Raw genomic sequence first — 6,503 nt, forward strand, 5'->3', positions numbered from 1 at the left:
ATAGATACTTCAGAGTATCATTCGGAAATGTTCTCATAGAATAGTATTCTCATTGTAGACTTACGTCATTTCTAGCTGCTGACTAGTAATTTTACGTCTAAGATTTGCTCTTATTCTGTAGTGATCCATAGTGTCACGTTCTGACCATAGTTCTTTTGTGTTTTCTTTGTTTTAGTGTTGGTCAGGACGTGAGCTGAGTGGTCATTCTATGTTGTGTGTCTAGTTTTCCCATTTCTATGTTTGGCCTGATATGGTTCTCAATCAGAGGCAGGTGTTAGTCATTGTCTCTGATTGGGAACCATGTTTAGGTAGCCTGTTTTGTGTTGGGTTTTGTGGGTGGTTGTCTTCTGTCTTTGTGTGTCTGCACCAGACAGAACTGTTTTGGTTTTTTCACATTTGTTATTTTGTAGTGTTCACGTTTATTGTCTTTATTAAACATGATGAACACCAACCACGCTGCGCTTTGGTCCTCTCCTTCGTCCACAGAAGAAATCCGTTACAGAATCACCCACCAACCAAGGACCAAGAGGCGTGGTAAGCAGCAGCAGCAGCGATGTCAAGACTCCTGGACGTGGGAGGAAATCCTAGACGGGAGAGGACCCTGGGAATATCGCCACCCCAAAGCAGCGCTGGAGGCAGCGACGGCGGGAGAGGCGCGGGTATGAGGAGGCAGCATGGCGGCGCGGATGGAAGCCTGAGAGTCTGCCCCAAAAATGTATTGGTTGGGGGCACACAGGGAGTATGGCGAAACCAAGGAGACCTGCGCCAACTTCCTGTGCTTACCGGAGAGCGAGAGGGACCGGGCAGGCACCGTGTTAGGCACTGTGTCCCCGGTGCGGTACATTCCAGCTCCTGGTATCGGCCGGGCTAGAGTGGGCATCGAGCCAGGTGCCATGAAGCCAGCTTTACGTATCTGGTCTCCAGTGCGTCTCCTCGGGCCGGCATACATGGCACCAGCCTTACGCATGGTGTCCCCGGTTCGCCTGCACAGCCCAGTGCGGGATATTCCACCTTGCTGCACTGGCATGGCGACCGGGAGCATTCAACCAGTTAAGGTTGGGCAGGCTCGGTGCTCAAGAGCTCCAGTGCGCCTGCACGGTCCGGTCTATCCAGTGCACCTCCACGCACCAGCCCTCCGGTGGCAGCCCCCCGCACCAGGCTGTCTCTCCATCTCATCCCTACAGGTGCTCCCGCCTGTCCAGAGTCTCCCGTCTGTCCAGCGCCGCCAGAGTCTCCCGTCTGTCCAGCGCCGCCAGAGTCTCCCGTCTGTCCAGCGCCGCCAGAGTCTCCCGTCTGTCCAGCTTTGCCAGTTCTGGCAGCCAGGAGCTGCCCCTCAGTCCCGAGCTGCCCCTCAGTCCAGTGGGGCCCTTTAGTAGGGTTGCCAGTCCAAGGTCGGTGGCGAGGGTCGCCGTTCCTAGGAGGACACTAAAGCGGACAAAGACTATGGTGGGGTCCACGTCCTGCGCCAGACTCGCCACCGCGGACAGATGCCCACCCAGACCCTCCCCTATAGGTTAAGGTTTTGCGGCCAGAGTCCACACCTTGGGGGGGGGAATCTGTCCGCGGTGGCGGCTCTGGCGCAGGACGTGGACCCCACCATAGTTCTTTTCTGCTTTCTTTGTTTTAGTGTTGGTCAGGACGTGAGCTGAGTGGGCATTCTATGTTGTGTGTGTGTAGTTTTCCTGTTTCTACATTTGGCCTGATATGGTTCTCAATCAGAGACCGGTGTTAGTCATTGTCTCTGATTGGGAACCATATTTAGGTAGCCTGTTTAGTGGGTGTTTGTCTTCTGTCTTCGTGTGTCTGCACCAGACAGAACTGTTTTGTTTTTTTTCACATTTGTTGTTTTGTATTTTGTAGTGTTCACGTTTATTGTCTTTATTAAACATGATGAACACTAACAACGCTGCGCTTTGGTCCTCTCCTTCGTCCACAGAAGAAAGCCGTTACAGATAGTCTCAGAGTTGAACCATTTCCAGCCATGTAGCCAATGCTCCACGTGGTATGGTCTTGTCCTTTGGTAGAGTTTTAGTGCCAACTATTTCAACATGTCGCATCAGCTGCATGTTTTCTAGTCTTAGAAATTAAACCATTTGCAACCTTAGCATACACAGGGGTTTGCGTGGTCTGGTGTGAATTTCATCAGGAGTGGGTTTTATACATTTCAGTAGAAAAGGGTGGTTCCATGACGGCTACGTAATGTCTATGCTCACGTGGGCGTGGCCATTGATTTGGATAACTTTATATGAAAAACCCATACTCTCATTTAGAAGGTTAACATCACATTAAACATGAAACTATTTGTGAAAAGATGTAATCACAAATGTTTCACAATACTTAAATGTAAACCTGACAGCTGGGAAATGTACACTTTAAGAGATACAGTTGTTTCCTGTCATGAGATCACCAAATGAAACACACTCGTCATAACTGTCCCCTAAGTGTCCACGGACCATTCTCGAAAGTAGAAATATTGTTTAATTCTTCCATTTTGGGGATTAGTAGTTGGCCAAGAGAGGTTCTTTTTTCTCCTAGACTCTCTCAATAGTGCATGGCTGTTTCTACAAGGTATTTATGACCTGTCGTAAAGTTATAAAACTGGAGAGAGAGAGGACTATGATCCTTCCCCCAGGGCACATCATGACAGTCCCCTTCTGCTTGGTTGAATCTTGTGATTATCCTCCAAGTTGCAAACCCACATAAAAATAATAACCACGTGATGTCCTGGTTGTGGATCATTGTTGCGGTCCTCCCTCTGGTGTTTGACCTTGGTAGGCTCTCTGAGAATGGGCAGTGGATGTCCGGTTGGTGATCGCATAAACAAAGCATAAACAAAAGATATACAAAAAATTGTTATCATACCAAAATCATCTAATTGGACTGTATTCTATATATGCCCAAGGTCCTAGCAAAATGACCCTATCATGGCATTGTCTAATGTAATCTCTAGAGCATTCCTAATTTGCAGTGTGTTGCTTAGGGCACTATCCTAAGTTGATAACTACATGATAAGTCTACATCTGTAAGGCACCAGCTTTGGGCAGTCTACAGGGATGACCTAAGAACCTTTGTGGAGAAACTGGTGAGTACTGTAGCTGTAGAGTCAAAGGCCTCAGAGTAATTTTCAACTTTACTAAGGCTGGTATTTTGTTCGGACCCTTAAGTGATCTGAGCATAAATCCTCATTAAACGTTCAGTTGTACGTGTGCGTTTATGCTTACATTGGCGCACATGCCAAGGGAAAGAACCAAGTATCCTAGTAGGTTGCAACCTGATGTCATCAGATAATTTCCAGGTCAATGCCTGGAGGTCAGTAATATATGATGTTGACCTCAAGACATGTGTTAAGGTGATCTGTAGTAGTATTACTACACATCACTGTGTCTTACACCATTGTAGCGGTGATAGGTATGAAGGAGTTTATTTCATAGCTATGTTATCCACAGAGAAGCTAACCTCATGCCGGAAGTACTCTCTAAGCACTGAAACAGTCGTATTCGGTGTGATCATGGTTCATGATTTCTAATAACTTTCCTCCTGAATGAAGGGTTCTCTTTATTATTTTTTATTTAATTTAACCTTTATTTAACTAGGCTAGTCAGTTTTAAGAACAAATTCTTATTTACAATGACGGCCTACCAAAAGGCAAATTAGTGGCATGTGTGATTCCCTTACACGTGTTGCAATCTGAGTGAATACTAACTGTTACGGCTCTCGTTTGTAGAATGACCGGACCAAGGTGTAGCGTGGTAGGTGTACATTGTATTTTTATTGACGACACCAAACAAAATAACAAAGACAAAAAAAACAAAAGTGCACAGTTCTGTCAGGCTCAGATACTAAACAGAAAACAAGATCCCACAAAACCCAAAAAGAAAATGACAACTTATATATGATCCCCAATCAGAGACAACGATAGACAGCTGCCTCTGATTGGGAACCACACTCGGCCAAAAACAAAGAAATAGAAAACATAGACTTTCCCACCCGAGTCACACCCTGACCTAACCAAACATAGAGAATAATAAGGATCTCTAAGGTCAGGGCATGACACTAACTCCTCTGTCGCTATTATCAATAGCAATTTGACTTGTGAGGTCTCTAATCCTCTTACTGATTGTTGCTGGACTGACTGTGGTATTGGTACTGGTACTCAAGGGGACCAGTTGTCCTACCAATTTATTCTGAAATGTTATCCTACAGGAACACATGATTAGAGCGTTTTACTAGTTGTATTGTAGTTGAACCTACAGATGGCAAGGCATGACTATTTTTGCGATTTGTTTTGGAGGTGGAAGACCACTGGACTTCTTTTACGACCAGTGTGGTACACCTCAGTAATATCTTAAATGTGTTCTAAGATAATCCCCGTCTAGGGGCCTATCTGCTCCTCACTGTTATCATAGGGGAGTTTGCAAATAGATGTTTTCCTGCTCTGCCGGCCTCATACGGTGTTGCACTTGTTCTCGGTGGGGCTTTGTGTCTCGGGACCCCCCCCCCCCCCCCGTATCTGAGGCACAAACGAAAAGGTTGTACGTATGAGCGGCGACAGCGACAACATTCTGAGAATGACTGTAACCTTTCAACCGGATCTCCTGGTGTCTGTGCTTCAAAATGCTCAGTGGCTGTCGAGTCCTGTCAGTCACCACAGCGTTCGCGTGTGGCAACCTCTTCAGTACCTGCGAACTGAGGTGAGGATATCTGTCTGTGATGTCGCAAAGTGTTTCACCAGTGGGAGTCATTGGGTCAGTTGCTGGACTTACTACATTAGTATCATTGAAAGGGGTGACAGTCCCCCACAAAGTGGAAGATGTATCATCGGAAGCAGAGTACACTCTGCACGTCGATGTTTTACTTGCTGAGATGGCCGCAGTGCTTGCGGGAGTGTCCAAAGGGCAAGAGAACTTAATCTCAACACCAGTATTGCGCGACTATAAGGAGGAGGGAAGTTGCTCATTCACAGAGACTGATGGCTCTAAATCATGAAAAGAATGGTCAATCAGGTTTGCTGATGGAATGTGTCGAGATATCGTAATATCTCCTTGAATCGGATTCTACACCGAGGTTTCGAAACATCTTTTTCCCAAGGGGAGCTTACGACAGATACCCCTCGTTGATGACTGCGTTGCAGCTAGCGTTAAGGGAAGCCAGTGTGGTCAGTGGAGTAGGCACTGTGACCTGTGACCATACATGGTTGGTTTTCCAATCCATCAGTGGGAGTAACCGATCCATCAAGTCTGCTCCAAGTAGCAGGGGTTCAGATTTGAGGCTGGTAATATACACAGGGTGAACGAGTGATACGTCCTGGAAGTGTAGTTTCAGCATGACTCTCAATGTGAGAGGCAAAGTAGTCTGAGTGAAACCTTGAAGTGTAGTGTCGCATCGTTCCACTTTTAACCAACATTTTGTTGGCTTCAAAGCCCTTTTGAGATCATTGAACAATGTTTGAGAGATGAGCGATATTGTCGTGCCAGAATCAATTAGTGCATGACAAGTTAAGCATTCCTCCAGGACTGTTTCCAGGTATGGCCGTTTAGAGTCGCGTTTAGTGGACATATTCTCCACAAAGTGGAGTGGTCATCCGCAATGGCGTGATGTGCCATTTCTGTTCAAGGTGAAGGCAGATCAACTTTTTTGATTTTGAGTGGGCTTGGCTTTAGCGAAGCTTTTGACCTTTTTCTTCACAACCAGTGTATCAGAGTCTATAGACAAAGCCTGTTGGCTTGTTTAATGATCGAGCTGGCCCTGGATAGGGTCTCGAGTGAGAGCGGGAGATATTCTATTTTTTACATCCTCGCTAAGGGTTTTAATTCCTGCTGACCTGGTGTCCGGCAATTCCCCGTCTAGTCCTTGTGACTTATCATTTACCCTTTTCTCAAATGTTTCTCACTTTAGTTCTTCACATAGCGGAACTTCTAGGGAACATTGGTCTACATTTTGATCATCCTTCAACCCTTTGTTACCCTTGTTTTGTGACACTTTGTGTGGGTTGGGTGCAGGAACGTAGTGAACAGGTCGATTGTAGCGGTAGTCGTTTCGATGGCGACGTATTTTACAGTTATTTCAACCTCGGTGGTTATTGGATTCGTGGTTTCGTGGTACAAACTGTTGTTGTGTGTCATCTCTCAACGCTCTAATACCTGATAACGCACCCTCTAACTGGAGTGAGTGCTCCTGGTCAAACTTCAACACCGAGTGGTCAGGGCTCTTAGTGTGGTGAGCTTTTGATGCCTCAAAAGCTGTGCTTACTAGCTCTCTGAGTTGTAAGATAGACAAGCCAACATGGGCTGTAGGGCCCTAGTAGGTAATGAAGGTGGGATACTTGTTCGACAGAAACATTTGTTTGATTGGTAACAGCTCTTCCATTCCAGTTTCACTGAGTAGGCCAAAGTAAGCTAAATGAAGCCTATGATAGTAAGCTTGTGGGCGTTCATTCCGAGCTTGTTTGACAGTGTAAGCCAGTGATCTATCGTGTTTGCGAGTAGCAGAACCACTGAATTTTC

The sequence above is a fragment of the Oncorhynchus kisutch genome, linkage group LG4 (genome assembly GCF_002021735.2).
Source record: "Oncorhynchus kisutch isolate 150728-3 linkage group LG4, Okis_V2, whole genome shotgun sequence".
NCBI lineage: Eukaryota > Metazoa > Chordata > Actinopteri > Salmoniformes > Salmonidae > Oncorhynchus > Oncorhynchus kisutch.